Raw genomic sequence first — 27,112 nt, 5'->3', positions numbered from 1 at the left:
TTCCATGTTAAGGTGGTCCAAAAGATCGATTTCTTTTCAAAAATTACTTTTTTCAAAAGTTCATAACTTTTTAACCACTGAGCCGATTTCAAAGATCAAAATATCAAATGAAAGTTAATTAAAAATTCTTTTTAGAAAAAAAAAATAATAATATTAAAAATTTCGGATGTTGTATTAAAAAACATTGATTATATTTGTTTTTAAGATTTTCATGATTTGTTGACAGAAGGCGCAATATGTTTTTATATTTTTCCTTGAAAATCTAGGTTTTTTTACACAAGATATAAAAATAACAGCAATGTGTTTTTTTTCGTTTTTGAGTTTTATTTTTTTTAGAAGTTATCAAGTTTTGGGTTTTCGCTCAATACTCCTATGCGACTAGACCACTATGCGTCTCTATTGGTTTATAGCGACTTTCTTGAAACGGAATGCTGATGAAGCAAGTTTGCAGGGAGATCACATTACTACTGCAAAAGTGCTCTATACAAGGGCAATTTCCAAGACCGATTTAAAACTACTCTAGTTTTTTTTTTCAGAATCAGATTATAAAGCAATGGAAAGAAACTTTAAAACCCGTTATAATATTTCCGGAACTCAGTCGTATTATAGTTTTAGGCCAGAAAATGTAAATTATATTATTGGAGGTCAACTTGTTCCAGATGTTAAATCCAACTACTCCAGGAAGTGTCATCCGACTTCTCCAGAACTATTTTTTTTTTCAAATTTTCCCGATTTCTTCTGGCTTTGTTCAGGAGTTTCTGCTAAGTACCTCCGGAAGTTGCTTTTGATTTCCTTTGGAAGATTGTTAATACTTACTCTTAAACTCAACTTTCTTCCATCTTTCCGCGTAACCCAAGTAACAATTTAAGCTGAACATTAAGAACAGAAGCTGATTACTGGTTGATTTAAGGTGTACAAAGCTGATTAACATCAGGCTGAATATAAACTTGATTAGTAGTGCATGAAGCGAATTGTATCCCCATAATCCAACAAAATAAGTTAGCTGATCCAAAGATTGAACAAGGCTTATTTAAGCTTAACACAACTCCACAAATCAGCAATGCGGTACACATATTTTGATAGCTTGATTTGTTAAATGCCGTCAGTGTCTGTGTCACTCGTTGCATGTCCGGCATTTTAGTTCTACAGTGGCAGCAGTACAGACAAGGAAAAGGAGATTTTTAGGAATAGCTACAGGTAGATGTGGGCTGTGACGACGTTTTCCGGAGATGAACTAGCCATAGGCTAAAAATGTCCTTAACAAAGAATTAAAATTATTATTTTTGAAATAAAACTAGAGGGCTGAACAAGGGTTGAAAAAGACTGTTATTTAATGCCTTAAAAAGCTTATAATGTTTATTGCTGTTAAGCTTTTGGCTGAATAAAATCACCAGATTTAGATGTTTAAAAGCTGAACAAAGGTTAACGTGGTCTATGTACAGCAATTATTCAATCTAAGGCTGAATTAAAATCGATTAAACAACACTTGTTAAGCATCAAATTGTTACCTGGGAAGCTTGTTGCAGTTTTATTAGAATGTTTTTACGACCTGCACCGGAAGAGTTCTGCACCTTCTCCTGGAAGTTAATTCCCGTTTTTCTAGACTTGGTCTGGAAGTTTCTTCTGACTGACATTGACCAATTCTAAGGATTTATCTTGGTCCTGCTGATATGCCCCGGAATTGTCCGCCGACGACGGAAAATTCTTCCGCCTTGGATGTCGGGAGTCTGTCAGCTTCCTTTCTGAAAGTTTCTTCTAATTTTCTCCGGAAGTTTTTTCTGACTGGTCCGGAAGCTCTTTCCAACCTTTCCAAAAACTTTTCAACAGCATCCATTCGAAATTTCTTTTCAATTATTGATAGTTCTTCACAGAGTTAATTTCCCGGGAATGTAATTGTTTCGTTCAGCGGTAATTCAGGATCCTACGTTGTGATTTCTTGGCGGCTCGATGGATCTCCTCCAAATAGGGTAACGGCGACGGATACTCGAGAATCGGGACGAAAGGGTACGAAGTAAAATTTCGGAATACTGCTCTCCGAGAGACAGCGTACCCCCTCGGAGATTTGTATATTTTCAGTTTGTCTTGGAGTTTTTATACTATGACTTAAATGAAGTTTTTAGACAAAATTCAGGTTATCGGTCTCTTTTGCAAATGAAAAATGCTTTGTTTTCGATGATCAAGTGAAGAGTGAAACGCAACAGTTATATTTAGATTTTTTCAAGAAATAATGTATACTATATTTAGCATGCTTTTTCTTAACTGTTTCCTTTCTAAATCTTAATAGCTTCCACCAAATTTGGTGAAATTAGTGAAAATTGATTCCCAGTCACTGGAACTTCAATAAAAAAAATAGCTTTTTTATGTTGACTATATGTTTTGCATTACTTCTGAGTGAAGTCAGCCATTTACATAGTTGAAGATGCTTATTTCAAATAATAGACTAAAGTGGTAATTTTTATACGATAGATGAAGAAATTAAAGTATAGAGTTGATAGTTCCATTAGACTACGGCAGTGTGAAAATTGTATTTAGAGAGTAGAAAGCGAGCAAGGACAACTTTTTAGGAAGGTACAAATCGGTTTGATCATCTCTCTTTACCAAACTCCCCCGTTGGAGAGGGATGGTGAGGGATATCTAAAAAGTTGTCCTTGCTCGCTTTCTACTCTCTATAGGGTAAACGCTCCTATAGTTGCGGTACGTTAGAAGCGTTAGCTTCCTATAGTTGTTTATTGAGTCTCCATGCACAACTATAGGAACTGCTTCTAACGTTTCTAACGCTTCTAACGTACCGCAACTATAGGAGCGTTTCCCCTATACAATTTTCACACTGCCGTGCTCTAACGGAACTATCAACTCTATTCTTTAATCTCCTCATCTATCGTATAAAAATTACCACTTTAGTCTGTTATTTGAAATTAGCATCTTCAACTAAGCTTTTTTTTTTTAAAATTACGTCATTTTAACAGACCCCCTCCCTCCTTTCATTCCTCCCAGACAGAAATCCTGGCTGCACCATTGATGGATCATGAAACTAAATCCAACCTGAAACGAGTAATCTTGTGACACACCAAATGATATGAGAATTCAAAAACCTGTTCAACAGTAGTCGTTACCAGGACCACACTGGTCCCATCCAGCCATGTTCAGGTTCCCCCGGAGAAGTGGCCAGTCTGACTAGGGTTAAAATCCATCATGCGATACCTCAAATCATATGAGAATTAATTTATCACCTTGCATCGTATGAGCACTTTTGTCGGAACTTCTATTACTTATAGGTGGATTAAATCAGGTTATGATCTCCTAATTATTGAACCGCATTTATCAAGTTGTGGTGAAGACATGTGAAGCGATGTGTTCGATCTCGTAGAAACTTTCACTGCAATCCCCTGACCTCAGCAACAGAGACGCATGAACTTGTGATTTTCGCTCCCACCGACTTTTCCCAGCCACTTCAACGAGAACGAAACGGCGACCCAAACTAAACTAACCATCTAATCCAATCCATCATCAAGCCATCCGGTTTGATATAGCCGTACTCACCCGGGGGTGTAAAAATGAATCACGAGCCGTAATAAAAATCAGCTGATGGTTCTTTGTCGAGCCGAGCAGTGAGCTAATAGCGTAATTAATGTAAAGAAATGGCTCCGCATGCCGCTACGAAGACCACGTGGCTGAGGGAGGAGGGCCCTGTCGAATGGCCATTAGACTGATGCAAAATTTGTTGAGTTCGAAGACCTCTCCTTAGGAATCTTTAGTTGATCCCGATTTTTTTATAATCATCCTGATTAAGCACATGTATGGCCATTAGACTGATGCAAAGTTTGAAATTTTCACTCCACAGTGCTGTAACGGTTCCAAATCGGTAAGCCTCCCAACAAACATTGAAAGCTGAATAAGAGTTTGTTCATGCAAAATTTAGATTCTTCAGCAATTTTTTAGCTTATTAAGCTTTTAATCAGTTCAAATTGTTTGTTGGGCTCCCAAACATTAAACTCATTTGGTTAAAAATTTAACTTGGCGCAAAACTTGAAGTTTACTATTGTAAACCATACTTTTTGCTCATTGTCTTTTAGTCTTTTTCCATATTACACTGTTGCAAAGTTCTATAGCTATTCTTATGGGAAATTTACTCAGCTTCAACTTTGCAGAAGATGCAGCCAAACGTCAATTTAAATAGTTATTAATTGTTTAAGGCTGTGTTCCATTTTGGAAATTTTTCACTTAAATTTGACACTTTGTTGTTGTTGATCAGCCGATTTTCGAGAAAGCGTCTGTCAAAGTTGATTCCTTGTATGGCAGAAATAAGTCTGTTTTTAATAGCAGGTTTATTTGAAAATATTGATATATGTCAAATTTAAGTAAAAATTCACCAAATGGAACACAGCCTAAGAGCACCCGCACCAATGCGTTGCTAAAGCTATTTTAGCAACCTCCACAATGGACGAGTGCACCGATGGATTTGAGTTCACTCACTCGAGAAAAAGTGACACAAGCTGCGAGCAATATTTACTAATCATGAACACCAAATGTTCATGAATAATGAATAATGAACATTCAGTGTTCATGATTAGTAAACATTGCCCGCAGCTTGTGTCACTTTTCTCGAGTGAGTGAACTCAAATTCATCGGTGCCCTCGTCCATTAGGTCCTGCAGCGTGACGTCACGAATGAACTCAGTGTTAATCGGCTGAACCTTTTTGACAGTTCAGTGGTACTGTTTACAAGCACTTAGTCGTTTTTTCGAAAAAAAAATTCTAAAATTTCCGAATTTTAACTTAAAAATTGTCGAGGAACAGCGCGTTGCAAGGATGATGCTCGTGAACATTGCAGAAATGTGGTTTACATCTCACTGCAGTCTCAAAAATTATCGAGAAAATCCACCCAAGAAAAAATCGGCTAAGTCCACGTAAACAGTACCACTAAACTGTCATCAGATTGAGGTTAACCCCGACGGTGCAAAACCTAATTAGGTACTGCAGCGTGACGTCATAAATGAACTCAGTGTTAATCGACTGAACCTTTTTGACAGTTCAGTGGTACTGTTTATAAGCACTTAGTCGTTTTTTCGAAAAAAAAAATTCTAAAATTTCCGAATTTTAACTTGAAAATTGGCGAGGAACAGCGCGTTGCAAGGATGTTGCTCGTGAACATTGCAGAAATGCTGTTTACATCTCACTGCAGTCTGAAAAATTATCGAGAAAATCCACCCAAGAAAAAATCGACTAAGTCCACGTAAACAGTACCACTGAACTGTCATCAGATTGAGGTTAACCCAGACGGTGCAAAACCTAATAACACAGTAACCGCACTGGGGGTTCCTATTAAAGTGCGGGAAATAACAATCTGCCTCTCGGTGAACAGCGGGTTGACAAATATAGCAGCGCGATACCAACCGGCCCAAGCGTTGCTATCTATGAAATGTTTGTTTTGTTTTTCATTTGAACATTGTGAAATATGAATAAATTTGGATTTGGGACAAAAATGTTGGCCACAAACCGGTCTTTCGGGAGCTTCGGACCATGCGTAAAAGTGATAAAAAAATCAAGAGCTTCACGATTCACTTATTCTGAAGCTACATTTATGAATTAGAATCTAGGACTAGCATATGCAATCAGGTAGCGGTGTGGTTCTCTGGAAGGTTTTGAACATCCACAAAAGGAGTCAATTCGCGTAAAAACCTAGTTTTATTTGGGCTTCCCTGAGGATTTAAATCTTTCCTGAAGTTGATTAATTTTTCTATTGTTCCGGAAATTTTAATCATATTTATAAAATTTTCTGAAGACCTCGCATTGTTTCTGAAGCATTGCAAAATTCATGAAATCATTAAAATATTCCATAATTCCTTTGAATTCCTTGAAATATCCTGCATTTTTCTTAAATAAATTAAACTGATATGAAGATCTCTTCATGAACGAAGTTCCGGGAACTTCCCAAAATATAATGAAACTACCAAAAAATCTACACACTTAATCTAGCTTGGTAAAATTCAAACATCCGATTACTTCGGCATTTACTTTTGCTGATATCTCAGCAAAATGTTATTTGTTAGCTGAGTCTCGGCAATTGATTTACTGAATCTCAGCAAAATAAATTGCAGAACTACTCGGCTGTTGGAATCTCGGCGAAAAAATGTAAGTGTGTATACTTCTCTGAAGGTCTCTAGACGTTCTTAAAGATTCTTTAAACTGCATTGGAACTTCCATGGAACTTCCTTAAAATGATCTCACATTTTCCTGATGCTCATGTAAGATCTCTTATGTTTCTGAAATTTAAATAAAGGTCTTGGTACTTTGATGAAGTTTCGGAAATTCCCTGAGTTTCTGTTCTGTCAAAAAATTCTCGAAGTTTATCTGAATTTATCGGAGCTTACGCATACAAATCTTCGAACTTCCCTGAAAGTCTGGAATTTCTTGAATTTCTCGAAGTTATGAAGTTATTGGAAGTGCCGTTAACATCTCTGAATTTCCCTAAAGCTCTCAAGTTTAACTTCTTTTAAAGTAATTGGAAGTTCTTAAAAATGTCAATTTTCCTAAAGTTACCTCCGCATATCTGAAATTATTTTGACTTCCCTAAAGTTTTCTGTGAATATCCCTGCATTTTTAAAATTCTGTTAAAAATTCCTGCAGTTTCCTGAAGCTTTTGAAACCACTTTAAAAATCCTGAAGTTTGCCTGAAGTTCACACAAAATTCTAGAAATTTTGCGGAACTCTCCTTTTGTTCCCGCAGTTTGCCTATGAAACTTTCTTGATGACCTATGAAACTTTCAGAAATTAATGGTACTGCACAGAAGATCTTTAAATTTCCCTTTAAACATGGATCTTCTGTGTAGTTTTTTTAATGTTTTTAAATACTCTTTCTGAAGTTTTTTTTTACTATCCTTAAATTTTCGGAACTTCTTGATGGTTTCCTCTATTTTACTGAAATAAATGAAACTGTCATAAAGTTTCAGGAACGTCCCTTATGTTTTCACAGTTTTCCTGATATTCATGGAACTGCCCCGACATTTTCAGAACTTACCCAAAGTTCACGTAACTTACTCATAGGTCTTTAAGCTTAAATTTTCCTGGATTAAATGGTACTGCCCTGAAGCTCTTGTTCTTCGCTGAAGTAAATGTTCCTGAAATCTATTAGATTGCCCTGGAGCTATCGAAACTTACTTTTAAAGATCTTTTAACTTCTCCACATAGTAATCCAGATGGGTATCCGAAAATGCCTTTATGCATTTTGGTGCGCAACTTTTATAAGATGATATCGATATTTCGATCATTTTTACGAATTGACCACGTTTATGGATGTTCCGGATCTCCCAGAGGACAAATTCATTCATGTAGCATCACAAGTGATTTAAAAAAAATCGCTGGGCTATTCGGATCTTCCGGAGGACCGTTTCTTGAGTACCTTGATCTGTAGTTGGATCTTAACTTTAAATCTTCAGTCTTTATGGTTAGGTATATCAATATTGTCTAAAAAAACAATCACGAAACTCTGTGATCAATTTCCGTTTAAAGTTCGACGATAACATCGGTGAGAAAGCCAAAAACGTAAATTCACAATCGTGATAGCAACGACCGTGCGTAAACAAGTTGCTAACTAAAATAGCAATGGCTGAATTTGTCGAACTATGGCATGATCGAGTAGCTTTTTTGTAGGCAAAACTGTATTCTGCAGTGTGACCAGTGTTGGGAAAATATCAAAAAATCAAATCTCACTAACGGCCAAGATCACGCTTGATTTTGCAAGCTGTGATATCGCAGCTCAGAATATCAAGCTAACAAAACTCACCAACTGCAAATCTCACCAAACTGTGGTGAGATTGAGTTTAATGATTTTTGCTTTACACCCGAATGCAACCGAAACTTCCATAACGGCTTGCAGCAGTCCCTTCGCGTCTGCCATAAGTGAAGATTAAAAAGAGATAGCAAACTATGCTTTCTCTTTCTAAGAAAACGATGTGCAATGGAATTATTTTTGTGTCGAGTCAACTCTCAGCTTGATTTTTGCACGTTGTGAACAGTCTCGCAGTATCAAAGGAGCTTGTAAAATCAATATCAAGCATGATATTTTGTTTCATTGATATTGCGAGCGCATGAGAGCGGAAAAATATCAATTCAGTGCCAACCTTTCAAAGGGGCGTAATTGCATTTGTAAACAATGGCTTTAGCCGTCGATTTCTAGCGAATAAAAGCTCACGAATGAAAAATAATAACACCAGCAGGTAGAGGAATGTCTCCTCTACCAGCTAGCATTGCTATTTTGGATAGGTAAGATTTCATTAACGAGAAATTGACGGCTAAAGTCATTGTTTACAAAAGCAATTACGCCCCTTTGAAATGAATTGATTTCTGATTTTGCCAACACTGAGTGTGACATAGTAGCCATGATTTTTGTACTCTATTCTACGCGCCAGAAACACCAATGTTGCCTACTGAACAGTTGATTGAGAATAATCATAAGGCATCAGTGATTTTAATCATTAATAACTTTTGTTCCTTACATTTCAAGACCAACAATTGAAAGGGCCTCAACTCCATTTTGTAAACAAACATTTTCTCGCAAACTGACACCTACAACTCGCAAACTGACACCTACATTCGCAAACCTAAAACCATCGTCCAGAGCAAAACAAAACAGCCAGCACACGGGCGGTCGTGTATTTCTACATTACAAGCAAACGAAGGAGATAGAGAACAGGAAAAATATCGTAGCCCATTATTTTTCAAACAGTTTATTGAAATTACAGGTTAGCTGCAAGCTTGCGTGTGACAGTAAATTATCAACTCCCTTATTTAAGGGGGAAATACAAGTAACAGTTTGGGGTTTTTTGCATTAAATTACTTAAATCTTTCTCTACATTTAAATTTTTTTTTCATTGGTGTGTGACCTCTGTGGCTCCTTGGGGTCACATCGGAAGGAGGTCGCCACCTGTGGGGATTGGTAATTGGCGGGCGTTCTAGAGACCTAAAAAATGGACAAAACTTACTTTTATCAATTGGACCTTATTCAGAAACGATTATTGTTCTATGTGAACCTCTAAAACCCAAAAAAAAAAAATTTAAAAATTTAAAAAAATATATCAGAAAAAAAAGTTGATTTTTCACTGTTTTTGTTTCCAATTTAGGCAGACCTGAAAATTATTTATTGTTAAATTTTTCAAGATATCAGTGAGATATCTGAGTAAAAATCTATTTCCTTTAAGATGTGCCAGGTTTCAAGTCATTTGGTTGAGAACTTTTTGCGTTATCTTTCCCGCCAATTTGGAAAACACCGTTTCGAGAAAAACGCGATTGAAGTTTTGGGTTGTGTAAAAACATGATTTCTGGAGCTTACGATTAATCGGCGATACCGGGGCCACAGATTACTCCTTCCTCGTACTCATAGCATTAAAAAAATTAATGTAAAATATAAAAAATCGATAAAAAAAATGTTTGTACTTGTATTTCCCCCCTTAAGCATAATTTTAACATCTATGCTTATGAGGGCTTAGTATTTATTCTTATCTTTAAATTCTATGCAATAAACATCAAATAAATGCTATTATTAGCCAGAAATCAGCAGCAATCCACATGACATAAATTTGTGTCGCACGTACCGTTGGTCTTGTCTGCTCCATTGTGCAAAAATGTTCTGTCGCCTGCAGAAAACAGTTTAGAAATGTCATGACATTTTTTTCGCTTGCCAGTTTGTGTTTGTGTGTCTTCTCTACGGTCATTGCGCAAAGTATCAAATGTTAAGGGAAAAAAACGTTAAACTCCAGTACTCGTGCCACCACTGGCTAGAACACAAACGGGTAGAGAATAATTTCCTCTTACCTGTTCATTTTGTTGGTTTGCGTTGGCGGGCTTCGGTTCGCGATAAAATGGCCTTACAAGGTTTGTTTACAATTGAGGCCTTTTGCAATTGCTGGTGTTGATTTGATCGAAACGTGGCCTTGAACCAAATTTCTTAATTTTTAAAGTAGTTTTCTTACTCATTTGTTCAAATTTTGGGACGCAAACCAGTATTCAATTTGCAACCGTTTGAACGCTGTGGAGCGAAAATTTCATTTTTTGCATCAGTCTAATGGCCACACATATACTTAATCAGGATGATTATAAATATCAGGATCAACTAACGGTTCCTAAGCAGAGGTCTTCGAACTCACACTGCCGGCTAGAAGTACCCAGGTCTACATAAACAAATTCGGATTAAATGAAAGGGCCAGGCAGTTTGTTCCCTTCCGCTTATCGATCCACTATTGTCGAAGTGGAATAATTTATGCGATTTGCGTTCTGTGTGGATCGGTGGATACATCACGGTAGAGCATGTCCACAGAGAAAGCACAAATGCATAATTATCATGGTAGGTATGGCTTGTACGTATTTATTCAGTAGTGCTTGAATCGAATTGAATCGTGTTCTCGGAGCCGCAAACTGCAATGTCATGCAGTGACTTGCTCCAATGATTTTTCGCAACAAAATCGAGCTTTGAAAAGGAAATGCACGTGTCCCTGCGCATGAAGCACACATCTATCAATAGCATCCTGCACGCGTAAGAAGCGGGACCTTCTGTCAGTTCCAGTGCGCAAAGCCTCGTTCCTTCCTTTTCCCAACAGCCAAAGGTCACTTATTGCCGTTGTCGATGGTAGCAGGAGCAGGAGCAGGATACCACCAGTGTCCTTCCTCGTACATACTAAAGTATACGACGTGTGTTACATAAACTGACCCTACAACCACAAGCCGGAGTCCACTCTTCTTTGCCTGCGATGATGCAAAAGGATTCGTTGGTTTGATTGCTGGTGATTTGTTTGCCGGCTGGTTGCTAATGTGTTCATTCTTTCCACAGTCCAGTCCGGTTTGGATTCGGTTCGGACTGCAGTCTGGTTTCTTATATGCAAATTGCTACTGCACATTTGCATAGAGCGAGCGGTTCATGCAAGCGTTTGTTTCATTTTCGGCTGACCTTGGTGGGATTTTCGCCGGCACCCTTAGCAGGGCTATGTAGGTGTATGATTAAGAAGGCATAAATTTGAAACAAGCGTTGCGGACTAATATGGACCATAAGGAGTGCAGTGTTTATGTATTCTAGCTTCCTAAAAGAGCATGTCCGGTTATACAAACTGGCACGTTATGGGAGGCATGCAACGAAGCGTGAAGGTTACCATAAATTATGTGATAAGAAATGTAATTAGATTTAAAAATTTAGCACGCTTGCATCGATTTTCTTTGACTGGGAAGGAATAGGTTGTATGAGGTAGGAGGAAGGGCGTGGGTCAAGTGTGTATGGTGGATCATGATCCCCTGTTCCTCACTGCTCTCCCGATGTTTATTGAGGTCCTCAACAACGGTGTCAAATATGAATGACTTTGGTTATGATCTGGATTTGAGAGGGAATTTTAAATTTTGTATGGGAAACGAAACGAACCTATTCATTTGCTTCCCAAAAATTCAAATACTGCCCAAATTTCACCAAATTTCGGAAATAGATTTGAAATACAATGCAGCACAACTTGACTGCAAATCGGTTAGACTTCTGAGGAAAAAGTTATTATTATCAGGCATTCCATAGCAAAACTATATAGGGAAGAGCGCTACTTCGTCGTAATCGCCCATTTCCGTTCTATCGAGCAGAAATTATCAATAATATCAATGATTTCACCACGCACAAAACAATAATACGTTTGTTCCGATCCGTAAGTTCATAAGCCACAATATGAAGCCTAAATTACAGCGCATTGTATTACGCATTTCCCACCAAACTGGACAAATAAGCTCGTCTTCACTTATTAAAAAGTGTGATAAAAGTGCATGTTTACGTCAAATCGTTTAGTTGTCTTCGGTGCACTTATTCCTAATGGATTAAGGAATAAGTGCACCGAAGACAACAAAACAAAAAATGGTAGTTTTGTTCCTTATCGTAAAATATTAGACTCGTGATTTTTTTTATTTTGTCATTAGAGTGACCATTTCCATGTTAGTGTGATCCAAAAAAAAAATTGTTTTCAAAAATGACTGTAACATGGTCACAACGCATGATAGTCTAGTAACATAGGAGTATTGAGCGAAAACCCAAAACTTAAAAACTTAAAAAAAATATAAGCCAAACCGAAAAAAACACATCGCTGACTTTTTGAAATGTTGTGTAAAAACCTAAATTTCATTGGCGTAGCTAATGGGGATTCCAAGAGGACCAGGCCTCCTCCATAATTATCAAGGACCCCCTCCCAGAATTTTTCGTGTTTTTTTTTTTAGACTCACCGGTATTTTGTCAAGTTTGTCAAGTTACTATTTAACAGCGATTAAAAAAAAATGTTCCACAAACAAAGATTTTTTTAAGTCCAAATAATGTTGACTGCTTTTCTTATGTTCTGGATTAGAAGAAACAATTTTGAGAATTTATATGATATCGATATTCAATCGATTGCATAATAAGACGTTTTCAGACTCTACAAATTGGCCATGAGCCCAAGAATTTTTCTTTAACTTCTGGGAACTTCGTAAAACTTCAAGGACTTCTAAGAAGTTCAGGCAACATCGTAGAAATTGGGAAACTTAGTTGAAATTCTGGGAACTTCATGGATCTTTAGAAAAAATCGTAGAAAAAAAGAACATGGAAAAGTTCTGAAAATTCGTAGAAGTTAAGAAAATATTATTTTATTTCAGGGAAGCTCATTAAGCTATTGATCGAGAACTTCTATATAATTTCAGGGAGCGTTTTTGAAGCTTCGTGGACTTAGAATAGTTGTGGAATTACGTACAAATTCAAGAAACGTCGTTTGTTAAATTTACTAATTAATTTTGTAGAAGTGCGGCAAACTTTATAAAAGTTTTGTGAATATCGTAACATTTTGAGGAGCTACGCTAAACTCCATATCAGTAAAAAAATAAAACAGCAAAAAAGGTTATCTTCCATTTAATTCCACTTAATTAATTTTGGTATCCATGACAGATACGTATTTCGACTACAATGTGCAATCTTCATCAGTGTCATTCCCACTAAAGAACTTATCAAAATCTAACCCCCTTAAGTACTCATCCCCTAGGTAAAAAAAGTCAAGATCATAGGTATAAAAATGAAACTACAATGTGTTGAATCGGAACCTACATAACTAATAAAAACCAAAGATTTAAGTAAGCTAAAGGAGAAAAATCTATACAACTCTCTAATAAGGAAAATCCCCAAAGGCTTGGTGGTCATCATAATGAAGTAATGAAATTGGGTTGTTAGCGGAATGCTAAATAAAACAGCAAAAAAGGTTATCTTCAAAAATATTCAGTTAGGCTTCCGCTTTTCCAAATCCGAATTGCCGGGCCTTACGCTTGACCCCTGCCATCAGATTTTGTACAGCCACCTTGTCCACCTTCTTCGCCGCAGAAAGCCAGTTTGCCTTGAACTGCTGCTCGCCCTTAGCAGTTTTTTTGGTCTTCTTTAGGTTCCGCTTGACAATAGCCCAGTATTTCTCAATTGGGTGGAGCTCTGGCGTGTTGGGAGGGTTCTTGTCCTTGGGAACCACCTGCACGTTGTTGGCGGCGTACCACTCCATGGCCTTTTTACCGTAATGGCAAGATGCCAAATCCGGCCAAAACAGTACGGAACAACCGTGTTTCTTCAGGAAAGGCAGCAGACGTTTATTCAAACACTCTTTCACGTAAATTTCTTGGTTGACAGTCCCGGAAGCTATGAAAATGCTGCTTTTCAAGCCACAGGTACAGATGGCTTGCCAAACCAGATATTTCTTTGCGAACTTTGACAGTTTCATGTGCTTGAAAACATCTGCTACCTTTCCCCTTCCTTTTGCCGTATAAAACTCCTGTCCCGGAAGCTGCTTGTAGTCGGCTTTGACGTAGGTTTCGTCGTCCATTACCACGCAGTCAAACTTCGTCAGCATCGTCGTGTACAGCCTCCGGGATCGCGCTTTGGCCGTCGTATTTTGTTTATCATCGCGATTTGGAGTCACTACCTTCTTGTAAGTCGATAGTCCGGCTCGTTTTTTGGCTCGATGCACGGTTGTAGACGATACACCCAGCTTATTTGCGGCATCTCGGAGAGAGAGGTTAGGGTTTCGCTTGAAACTACCGGCAACTCTCTTTGTCGTCTCAGCGGCTTCCGGTTTTCGATTTCCCCCCGATCCAGACTTCCTGGCTGTCGACAAACGTTCCCCAAACACTTTAATTACATTTGTAACGGTTGATTTGGCAACTTTTAGCGATTTGGCAACTTTGCGTGCGAGTAGCTCGGATTTTCGCGATGCGCGAGCAAAATTTTGATACGCTGCTCTTCTTGCTTGGACGGCATTTTGACAACTGAAGAGTGAATTCCAAAATCAAAATAGGAGCAACATTCTACACACACACACCTTCAAAATGAGGGGTGTTCAGGTTTTTTAAATGCAAAATTGAAAGAAATACGTCAAGTTGATATTGACCAAATTTTGACCGTATCACCCTTTATTCTAAGAAAGATATCACATGGCATAACTTTCTAAATGTCCAAGAATATTTGTAGATGTTTTAAGTGTCTTTTCAGAAGTGTAAAGATGTTCACAGTTTTTAGTAGAATTAGGAGAAGTGGAAAAATATGAAATTTTAAATCAAATTCAGGGAACTTCGTAGAAATGTATTCTGTGTACACTTTACCATGTTTCAATTCAGCAAGAATTTTAGAAAAATTTAAAATGTTCTGAGGCATAACAACTCTGATCACGCCTTCCTTCAGAAGGGAAGTAAAGCCGTTGGTCCCCGGTTCATGAGTTTGATGGGTCGATAGGTAGAGTCCAGGTGTGGGAGTTGCCTCCCTGGCGCCGGCAGCATTGGTGCCCAACACGGAAAACAAGATCAACGGAAAACAAAATCAGTGGTTCAAAAATTATGAATTTTTGAAAAAAAAACGTCATTTTTGAAAAAAAAATTGCTTATTTGGAACCTGAAAATGATCAGCCTAATTGCAAAAAAATGCAGGCTTAATATTTTGCGATAAGGAACAAAACTACAAATTTTTAAGAAATTCTGAGAACCACTTTGCTATGGAATGGCTGTATATTAATTTAGACCTATTGCATGGTGCATAACTACAGGCGCATATGTGAGCTTGTTGGTACCCTTCCCGTCAAAAGTATGGACTCGCTTAGAAAAGTATTGCAACACTCATTTGAATATTGCATCACCCGCCAAAACTTTTAGCATAACCTAAAAAAAATTGCAAAAGCTGAAAAACGTGCTGAATACGCATGGGGAAGATAGAATTTGCATCTTGGGAACTTGAAAAGTAATGAATCACATCAGAAATGTTCGGAATCACTTCGGAAAGTACTGAATCTCTTGAGCAAGGTTCTAAATCTCTTAGGAAAGAACTAAATCACTTTACAAATAGTCGTAGTAGCTTCGGAAAGAATTGAATCACTACGAAAATGTTTTGAATAACTTAGGAAAGGGCTGAATCACTTTATAAACATTATAAATCACTTCTAAAATAACTGAATCATTCCAGAAATATTCAGAATCAATTCTAAAAGTACTGATTCACTTAAGAAAACTTTTAAATCGCTTCGAAAAGTACTGACTTACTACTTACTTACGGAATCACTCAGAAAGTGCTGAATCACCTCAGAAATGTTCGGATACACTTCACTTCTAAAAGAACTTAATCACTTTAGAAATATTCGGAGTCACTTCGGAATGTACTGAATCACTTCGAAATGTTCTGAATCTCGTCGAAAAGTACTACATCATCATATAAACATTATAAATCGCCTTCTAAAACAACTACACATCCCATAAATATAAAAGTACTGATTCACATCAGAAAAGTTCTACCTCACTTCGGATAGTACTGCCTTACTTTTGAAAAATTCCGAATCACTTCGAAAAATTCTGAATAACTTAATCGGAATCACGTATAAAAGAAATAAATCACTTCAGAAATGTTCCGAATCACTTAGGAAATTATTGAATCACTTCAGAAAAGATCTAAATTACTTCAGAAGATGCTGAATTACTTTTGAAAAAGTAGAAAGGTCTGTGCCTAGGGGCACGAACGGAAGCTTTACGTAGGACCGCTAGTGGACGGAACAAAAGTGAAGAGCATTTAGTTCTTTTATTTGATCGATCATCTATTATCTTAACTCTTTCCGTTTTTGAAGTGTAGGTGTACCAAATTTGTAATATTTTATTTTTTTCAAAGAGGAAATTGATGAAGAGAATCGATCAAAATCACTTGCACCCCTGCTTCCAAGTTTGGTTACAAGATTACAACTCTGGAGAGCATTTTGTGTGGTCGTTGGGGGCATGTGGTTCTGAATATTCCAACTCTTTGCTGTAATAACCCTAATAAAATTGTCATGGTTATTTTTCTTAACGACGTGTTCTGGGTATAATCCAAACCATTTGTGGAATAGTTCAATCAATTGGGTTATCATTCGTTTAGGTATTTTTTCATTAGGGAAGCTTGTTGGCCCTGAAAAGGTCCGTTTTGTTGCCAAAGCTGGAGATGATTTAACCTCCAAAACCGTACAGAGTGCGTCTCTGTCGCTTCAATGCGTAGATGACATCCATGGCCGCTTACGCTTGGCGTATTCAGTTTAGGTGACAGCATCACGGATCTTATTTTCCAGGAGCACCTTCAGCACACATTGTAGATCAGACCGTTTGACACCGCCACGGCACAATACAGACAAAACGGTTGCTACGACTACCATGACAAACTCGCTTTGTAACATAGCTCGATCGGATAGGTAGAAAGATTATGATATATTGCTTGCCTGCTTTGTTGCAATCTACACGGATGAGGACATATAGTAGTTTGATCTGAATCGAGAAAAGACATAACAAAAAAAATCCAATTAACACACATGTGTAAAGGGTGTCCACGATGAAATTGCCACACACAAAATTGATTCGCAAAATTCGAGTTTTCATCCGATTGCCATCAAATTTTCAGGGATTAAGAAATAACTATTAAACTTCATTTTACCATTTTACTCGTATTTTATTTACAGTCCATACGCAAATTCCCGCACCTTGGCCTTAACCCCGGCCATAAGATTCTGCACAACCTGTGAATCAACCGTTTTTTGCATGTAAACCCATACTTTCTTCAGTTCCTCGACTGTCTTCACTACCTTAGGTCGTTTAAGAAGGTGCTGCTTCATAATCGCCCAGTACTTCTCGATGGGGCGGAGCTCCGGAGTGTTGGGAGGGTTGAACATTTTCGGCACGAAATTGACCTTATTGTCCGCATACCACTTCAGCACGTCCTTGGAGTAGTGGCATGAGGCCAAATCCGGCAAGAAGATTGTTGGGACGTTGTGGGCCTTCAGGAGAGGAAGCAGCCGCTTCTGGAGGCACTCTTTTATGTACACCTGTCCGTTCATCGTGTCCTGGGTCACGAAAGGTGCACTCCGCTTCCCGCACGTGCAGATGGCTTGCCAAACCAGGTATTTCTTCGCAAATTTGGACATCTTCTGAGTGCGGACATGCTCCGGAACGCTGAACTTATCCTTGGCCGTGAAAAACAGGTTGCCGGGATCTGTTTGAAGTCGGCCTTCACATATGTTTCGTCGTCCATGATGCAGCATTCAACTTTCGTCAGCATGTTGAGGTACAACTTCCTGGCACGGGTTTTGGCGGACTTGTTCTGCTTCTCGTCGCGATTAGGGACCTTTTGTACCTTGAACGTTCGAAGCCCAGCCTTAGTTTTGGCCTTCTGGACAAAACTTCGGCTTAGGTGCAGCTTCTTAGCCACATCCCTAACGGAGGCGTTCGGATTTCGGTTGAAGGCCCCAACTACGCGGTTGTGATTTTTGGTGTTGTACGGAATACTTTTTCCTTCACTTCTGGGCTTCCGATCGGTGGTCAACCGTTCCTCGAACCGCTTAATCACTCGCGACACCGTGGAATTCGCGATTCCCAACGTTTTAGCGATGGAACGATGCGAGAGATCCTTGTTCTCGTTATGAATGCGCAGGATTTTATCACGCACGAGCTGTTCTTTCGACTCCATTTCCGCGAGTTTTGATCACAGGACTTTAAAACTTGCAGGATGTAAATAATGCACTATGAACTAAATCCACCCAAATTTTCATTAAATTCTACACAACGGTTAAAAAGTTAGAGCAATTTCATAGTGTGGCAATTTCATCGTGGACACCCTTTATCATCTTCGGCTTTACTTCGTGAGGCAGTTTGCCAACAATTTGCTCGTTTCCTTCTACCGCCCGAGTGAGCTGTGTCGCTTGTCATGAAAAAAGGAAGAAGATTATATTGTTATTGCTTTCCACTTCTGACATAGCGTTATCATTCGGTTCGTTGATCGCTTATCATTTTGTCATTTAGAGATATTTTTGATTCCTTGCTTAGGATAGAACTGAATCACTTCAGAAGTGTTCGAAAAAGCGGCGCCGGTGGTGTAGTGATTACCTCTCACCCCAGCAGGCCTGGGTTCAATCCCAGTCGGCGCCACCGGGATGTTCTGAGGCACGGAAAACAAATAAAAAAAAAGTGTTCGAAATCTCACTGAATCATTTCAGAAATTTTCGGAATCACTTGAGAAAATTACTAAATAACTTCTGGAATGTTCGGGAGCCCCTTCGGAAGTACTGAATCGCTTTAGAAAAGTTTGAACTCACTCCGGATATCACTAAATCAAAGTTGGTAATCACTTCCGCAAGAAACACTTCGAAAATAATTTAATCACTCAGGAATGCACAGAATCACTTCAGAAGTGTTCGAAAGAACTGAATCGCTTCAGAAAAAGCTGCAATTATTTTGGAAAGCACTGCATTATTTCACAAAGTACTGAATCATTTCTAAAAGTACAGAACCACTTCATAAAATTTGGAATCACTTCAAAAAGTACTGAATCACTATAGAAAAGTTTGGAACCACTCCGGAAAGTACTGAATCAATCCAAAAAGTGTGTTATCATTTCCGCAAGTACTTCGAAAATACGGAATCGTTTCAGGAAAGATCATTATTACTACGGAAAGTACTGAATCATTCCAGAAAAAAAAATGAGAATCACTTCATGTAACGAAAATTGGAGAAGTTTTCAAACGCATATTTCTCAAAACCATTAATAGGACAGATGTCATGCAATATGTCATTCGACGGAAAATTTATCCAGAATTGTTTTAGTGTATAGTACAAATAGTGTAAATAATTTAGCAATTAATAAATGTAACGAACAAAATATGAATATTTCACGAACTAATCAGAAGAGCGGACGGATGGGATAAATTTATACTCTCTCACGCGGACATCACTTTCCAACTCATGTGCAATTTGCCTTCCATAGTGCTTTCTGGCAAAACGATCGATCTGATTGGAGCTCGATGAAAACTGATGTTCGTCGATAAAACTGTCCGCCAAATCGCTTCCACTTGTTCAGCCAGATAGTCGAGGTTGAAGCTATGAGGCATCACTCAAGGTGAATCGGGAAATCGGGAAAAAGTCGGGAATTCGAAGTCACCTGTAAAAACCTGTGAATTTCGATGACGAATCGGGAAAAAATGTACGTCGTCCTTTCCTCAAAAAAAAATGAGGTTCTGGACCTTGACCTGGACCTGAATAACTATTACGAGAATTAAAAAAAAAACACAATTCCATAACAAATTTGGGCAGATTTTAGAATTAATTCTAAGAGAGTTTTGACCGAGGGGGGCGACTCTATCTTAGATGCAGGAATTTTTTTCTTTGCTGTTGTGAGATGCACTCGCGCTTGATATATATAAACACGATTGATTATGATTTTGAAGATTTCCTGCAAAAAGGTGGAGAGCGATGCGAGTAGATGGGTTTAGTTGCAAAAGATGAAAAACAAGGATTATAACACACCATCGACTGGAAATGCTCTCGCGACGTGGGGCTTTAGGTAGTGATGAAAACGTCGCTAGAACTATTCCACAGCCGCAGTCAGTTTATGAGCAACAAGAGGGACGCACATTTTTGCCTGTGGACTTGGAGACATACTTCAAGTCCCCGCGTACATCGTACGGGCTAGGCAAAAATGTGCGTCTACCTTGTAAAACTGTCGCTTTAATGGCCCTTCGCTCATTTTCAACTTCTATTCAATTTTCATACTGCCGTACTCTAACGGAACTATCCACCTACACTCTTCTAAAGATCATTCTCTAGCTAATAAATCATCACACTAAAGCTTCATGTTAGCATTTCCAACCAACTCTGAAAATCGTTAACTTCGCGTATGAAGTAACATAAAAAACACTTTGAATGAAAAACAAATTTTTCGTAGATTGATTCGCTAGTGTGACATTTTTAGATCATTTAAAGTCGAGATTTAGATGTGTCGCACCCCTCGGTTTTGACTAAAACTCCAAGTCATTTCTGTGATTTCAGTGTATTTTTCCAAGTAGCTCTGGAAAAATGCATGGCGATTGTGAACACGAGTCCCGGATCCGTGAAAAATACCAAGGGAATCGAATTTTGTGAGTACAATTCCAAAGGCATTATGCGAAGATTTTTAAGGAAATTCCGAGGATAATTTCAATGGCATCTTGAAAATAATTTCTAGATAATTTTAAGGGAAGTTCCAAGTGGATTATCAGAAGAATTAAGAAAAGAACTATATGATTTTTCTTAGCAATATTTTAAGACAATTCTGAGGTAAAATGCATTTTTTTTGTATTTGTTTAAGGACCGTTTAACGTGTGTCATTCAGGTCCGCTAAATTGCACCTGAATTAAGAAACAAAGAAGATTTCTAACCAATTTAAAAAGAATGAAGAATGCTTCAGTGAATTCTTCGAAATAGTTTGAAATTCGATGAGAATCAATGAATGAATTTCATGAATTTTGTGGAGTGCTCTGCAAAGAATTTCTAGAATGCTTTAAATAAATTTTCAAGGGACTCCCAGAGAGGATCTCAAATATATTTTAGAAGAATTTTGAAAAGAACTCTGTAAAAGAAGATGATTTTATAGAAAATGCTTGATAACAATCACATAAAATGCTGTAAAGTTTTGAGTGAAAGGCAAATTTTGAATACTTCGACCACAGAACCAAATTAAACTCACTTAAGGGTCCTGTACACCACCGAAGGTGCAAAGGGCCAACGTGATAGACTTCCATCCTGGGTGGCTACTCGTTTTTGCCTTGACCTGGGCCCAGGTTAGATTCCTATTGACTTGCTTTATTTCATTGTTGAGACTCCGCTGCCATGAGCTCCTGCGTCTGCCTGCCACTGCTGGGATGTCCTGCCGGATTCCAAACCAGTTATTGCTTGCAGATTTCGTTTCCGCCCCATCGAAGTATGTGGCCGACTCACCTCCACTTTCGCTCTCGAATTTCTGTTGCTATCGACTTCTGATGACATCGACGATGGAGCTCGGCATTCGAGATCCAGTTGTGAGGCCACCAGGCACGAATTATATACCGCAGGCAACGGTTGATGAGTGTTCTCCGCTGATACACACCACGTCTCGCTGGCGTATAACAACACAGATTCACGTTCGAGTTGAAAATTCGGATTTTGGTGCGTTGATTTATCTGGTTTGATATCCATACGTTTCGTAAACTCGCAAAGGCAGCCCTAGCCTTCTTGATTCGTGCACCTATGTCGCTCTTGGTCCCGCCGTCCGACGCTATTTGGCTGCCTAGATATTGGAAACTTTCAACCTTCTCCGCTGCTTGCCCCGCTACCGTAAATTTGGAAGGGTTGCCCGTGTTGACATCCAACGATTTGGTCTTGTTGACGTTGATGGTGAGACCCGCCGCAGAGGAGCGTTCGGCTAGGTCATTGAGCTTACTCTGCATATCAGAGCGCCGATATGCTAGTAGAGCAACATCATCAGCCAAATCGAAGTCGTTGAGATGCTCCATGGTGGCTGCCAAATTGCTCCCACCATGATCTCGTCGATTACGATGAGGAACAGTAGCGGTGATAGTATACATCCTTGTCACACACCAGGGACTACCCGGATAGGGTCAGACAAGGCTCCATTTTTTCAGAACTCTGCACGTGAAAGCCTGATACTGACGATTTTATCCGGGACTCCCTTCGTTTCAGGGCGCCTCATAGATTCTCGTGATTGAGTCGGTCGAAAGCTTTTTCGTAGTCAATGAATACTAAATAAAGGGACGCTTGGAATTCATTAAACTGCTCCAGGATGATGCGGAGCGTGACAATATGGTCCACACAAGATCTTCCGGCACGGAATCCTGCCTGCTGCCGTCGGAGAGTCGCGTCGATCTTCTCCTGTATCCGATTCAGGATAACTTTGCACAGAACTTTGAGAACAATACACAGTAACATGATGCCTCGCCAATTGTCGCACACAGTCAGATCCCCCTTCTTTGGGACCTTCACTAAGATGCCCTGCATCCAGTCGGCCGGAAAAGTCGCGGTGTCCCAGATATTACAGAATAGTTGATGTAACATTTGATCAGATAGCATGAAGTCAGCTTTGAGCATCTCTGCTGATATGCGATCGACCCCTGGAGCCTTGTTGGATTTCATGCTTCGGATAGCTGCTTCAATCTCCTGATGCGCCGCATCCTAGGCGGATCATTTCGAAATGTTGATGGCTGGTTGGCCGTCGAAACATGAAGAAGTTATTCGAAGTGCTCAAACCAGCGTTTCAGCTGATCAGTGGGGTCGGTAAGCAATTGTCCAGGCGTGTCCTTCACTGGCATCCTCGGGTTCATCCTTGCTCCACTCAGACATATATCATAAGCACAGACAAACAGACATAACACTCACAATCACATTCATCGCAAATATTGTTTTAGTTGGGAATGTGGTGGCGCCACTGAAGCATTTAGCAAGCCACCACATTTCGAACCTATCAGTGAGGCCAGTTCTTTTTCACGTCTAGTTAGTAGATGTCAGCTCTTGAAAATGATAAGTGGTCAAGGCATCCCACTGGAGACACCTACCACATCTGACGAATACAAAAAAAAGTTGTTGAATATTACATCAAAATCGCTGCATATTCGTCATTCCGTTCCTAATATTACATTGTACGATGTACACAGAATTCGAGAACAAATCATGTTGATAACTGTAATATTCTATCAACTTTTACCAGTTATCGATGTTCAATACTTCACCATGATTATCATTGATTAATACATATTAAATTGATACATCTACATTTAGAAAGGGCACTAATAAGTGATGCATTACCTTGTTTAAAAACTTGTTTCCAGCAAAAAAAAAGCACAATAAACAAACAAAACAAATCCCTAAAAAAAAGTCTTGCTTCTCTGAATTTTTCCTACGGATCCGTATTTCTACAGAATTCAATCAATTCTATAGATCTAAGGAAAATTTCGTAGAACCGACATCACTGACTTCCATCATCTGTTTTGTTTTTATTCAACACAGCTGACGCATTGACAGAACAAGGGAAAAGCAACTAGTTAAAACAAATCATGAACGAGGGATGCTCCGGTTGCAAAACAATGCTTGGGAATGTGGATGATAGATGGTGCTAGTGCGCTTGCAAAATACGCTTGATGATATTTTTTGAAGAATTTCCTTCTAAGTGTTATGTCTGTTTGCCTGTGTCATAAGTGTACATAAATCTAGAAAAATTCAATGAAAAATCCAAATGAAAGGTCAATTGAAACGTTTAGAAATCTTCAGAAAAATATACAGAAGGCATAGATCAGCAAATTCGGTAGATCCAAGTCATCAATAGTTTTCTGGGTCTGACGTTTTTCACGATGAAAAAAAAATCAATAAACTTGAATCCATTATTAAATTGATCAAGATCTACCTCTGAAACAAGCGTACCATCTCCGAATTTCATCGGATCCGCTTTGTATCTATAAGAAAAAGATAAATTGACCCTGATTTACTGTACCAAACCTGGCGCCGATAAGCACTCCGTTACGAGAACTGATCCGGAAAGATGTATAAGGAGACCCAAAAAGTGTTTGATGTGGTAAACAATTGCATCTGACTCACTATTCTTATGAAATGTGATCGAATGATAGTTCGCCACCTAAAAAAATATCCTGAGTACGGCTCCGCTACCCATAAACGCATAACAGGGCATCAAGCAAAGATGTGACTGTTATACCATCGACAGACCGTACCGAGAGTACCGTTTGAGCCTAGTATCAACAATGTACAATTTAAAGTACTAGCTTAAAGCAGTACAACGGTGTACTTTGTATTTTCATGCTACTATGAAAAGTACAGGCTATTTTCCGAGTGCAATTTCAGTACGACATTTAAAATTATCGGCCACGTATCACCTTCAAGCAGATAAGTTCGGGCTGCTGATTACTTCCAATCCTTAGTAGTATGGTAGCATTGATAAAAACGAGAACATTTCGTATCATAAACAAAATTTCGAATTTACGCATCTCAGGTTTCCTATAGAGCAATATATACGCACTAAAGCAAAACAAAAACCGGTCCATTCTAGAAACCACCATCAACACAATTGCCACTATCTGTTTTCAACTACCTATTCACGATGATGACAGCAGTCATAATTGCATGAGCCTTTCGCGACAAAAATATAATCCCTCTGTAGCACAACAAGCACTAATATCTCAACTTACCAATTTCCCCCGCTCTCATGTATAATGCATTCCCATCTAAGCCAAGGCAGCAACGTTGAACGATGTATGAACGCGATAGTAACAGAAATAGCTCCCGTCTGCCGTCGTCGGTCCGATTGGTTGGTGATAATGATGAATAAATGACGTCACTTTGCAAACTTGCTCTTCTGCGACTTGTAAAACTGCTTAATCACTGTGTAAATTGGGTTTGTTTGTCTTCCCATGCACTTGCTGTTCCCGTAGCTTCTATTCCACTTCAATCGCATCGAAAGCAATTATTAAGGACACTTGTTTCTTCTGGCTTTTTCTCGTTCCAATTAAAAACGTAACTATCACTTCAACAGTAGGTACCCATTTCACCTTCGGTAGTCCACATTTCAGTCCACGAACTGTCCTATTTGGGCCACGCAACCCTCAAGGACCTAGAGCGCAATCAGCACTGCACGATTAACCGCATTTCCGGCTTGCGTGTTTCCATTTGTCTGACCACGCCGGGTCCTTTATCGAACTACAAAAGTCCATTCCGTATCCCATCACCCCATCATCAACATCCCACTCGAGCTTGCGAGTCCTTGAGCTCGGCTAAGGATGATAAACTTTTCAAAACTGTCACCGCAATTTGACGAAGATGTTTCCGATGACGATGGATTGGCAAACAATAGATGGAACGGAGCTGCCACACGCGACGCGCTTTCCGCCTGCAAACAATGCGCTCGTTTTGTCGGCGTCGTCTCACGTAAGTAAACAGCTATCAACTTCTACTCAAACTATAAACTGAAACTCAGGAAGTGAGGAGAAGGCACGTCACTATCGAAGAATGTCTCGTTCAAGACTGATGCGATTGAGAGGGCAGCGAAAAAATCCGAGCCAGGCAGAGCACTACTATTACACTCGTATACTTATACCACAACACAACACCGATTCGGGACGACCCACCGGCAACAATGGCCACAATAGTCGAACAAAGTGACGATCTGTTGGACGTGTTGTTCTGAATTTGGGGGGGTGAGCTACCTGCACTCGGACTCTGTTTTGGGCTTTACCTGCTCCACCGTAGACGTGTGTATACTAGAGGTACCTTCATATCAGTCAGGCAGTGGTACTACTAATTCAAATGTAGAATGCTCTTGGTTGGGCTGACCGTCGGTCTCGGTCGTCGTCGCGCGCGATACTCTCACCAATGATGATGAGCTCGGATGGGGGCTAGTAGGGTGGTACTGAAAATAATTAGATGGAAAGAGACATTAGTTTCAGATAGCTTAGTTGATAAAGGCACCAGGCTGGAGGCGACAGGTTTCTTGCGACCCGGTACTGTATAGGAAACTTTTCGGGTTGGATATTTTTTTGACTTGACACACAATATACAAATTCATGCATTGCAGTGTTTGTTTTTGCCGTTTCGTGCGCTTTTTGCATACACACTATTTTTATTTCGCTGGAAACCAGCAAAACTTTGCTGGATTTTGCCGAGCTGGAAATCCAGCAATCCTTCCAGCAAACAAATATTGCTGGATAACCAGCAAAATAATCTTGCATAAAAATGACAGAACTTTACTGTAGAACCAGCAAAATTTGCTGGTTGTTCAGTAATACAAAATAGGAATTTATTTTGCTGTTTGATCAGCAAAATTAGTGAAGTATTATTTTGAGAAAAAATCAAAGATTTTACTTAATTCAAACTTAATTTATTTCATGCTTTAACATTATAGCTGTATTTCAAATTATGTAGCGGTAAATTCAGTGAAAATGAAGAAAAACGACCAAAAACGCCGACTAATTATCCACTTCCTCCTGCAAATAAATAAAAAAGACGTCACATTACAGATGCACTGTTATAACGGATATTTGTATGCAAATGTACCTTTAATTATGATATTAAATCACATTCAATAACAAAACACATTGAAAACTAGTATAAAAAAATCAAAATAAATCAACTTGCGATCAGGCATGCGATAAAGAAACCACTTACGAAATTGCAATCTATTTGACAGTTCCCGTATTTTACTGATCATCCAGCAAACAAACATGTTTGCTGGATTCACAGTAAATCTTAATTTTGCTGGACTCTGTTCAGCAATTCGTTTTACTGGAAGGCTGATTCAAAATTTGGTGTGTAGCATCTCAACCATTGATTTTAGAGTTCTAGTTTGTTCAGAGAACAATTCTACATATGTAAAAGCAATAGCTCTTTACTGTATATAACGGCATATATCGTTGTTTGTGAAAGACATCTTAAAATCATAATTTTTGGTATAACTTTTATCTTAGATTTTCTACAATTTTTGTACGTTTTGCAAAGTAAAAACACAGGTTTTTCCAGGACATTGTAATTCGCTATCTCTGAAAAAAAAGCTATTCTAAAATAATCGATTTTTTAGGGTTATTTTAACTCATAACGATTTCCAAATTAAGCAGATAACAAGACTAGGTTATGAAGCTATAACTATGCTGTTGTCCTAAATTGAAATGAACTGTTGATCCACATTAGAGTGAGGCAAAATTTGAAATTTTCGCTCCACAATACTTAAACGATTTCAAATCGGATCCTGACTAACCTCTCAAAATTTGAACCCATTTGGTGAGAAACTGAGATGGCACAAACGA

General features: G+C 38.8%; 1 protein-coding gene across 1 annotated transcript in view; it reads right to left on the bottom strand.

The window, feature by feature from the left end:
• Window positions 1–25,519, bottom strand: part of LOC135705087 (uncharacterized) — a 37,858-nt gene extending 12,339 nt beyond the window's left edge. Inside the window, exon 1 of the mRNA XM_065226663.1 lies at window positions 24,502–25,519. The gene's annotated coding sequence lies outside the window, so the exon portion shown is untranslated. The remainder of the gene's footprint in view (window positions 1–24,501) is intronic.
• Window positions 25,520–27,112: the final 1,593 nt, after the last annotated feature.

Source organism: Ochlerotatus camptorhynchus, unplaced genomic scaffold, assembly GCF_037179485.1.
Source record: "Ochlerotatus camptorhynchus isolate MF236.1 unplaced genomic scaffold, CSIRO-AGI_Acam_v1.1 ptg000257l, whole genome shotgun sequence".
Classification (NCBI taxonomy): domain Eukaryota; kingdom Metazoa; phylum Arthropoda; class Insecta; order Diptera; family Culicidae; genus Ochlerotatus; species Ochlerotatus camptorhynchus.
Note: the sequence above shows the minus strand (reverse complement) of the source record. Positions and strands in the feature narration are given on the sequence as shown.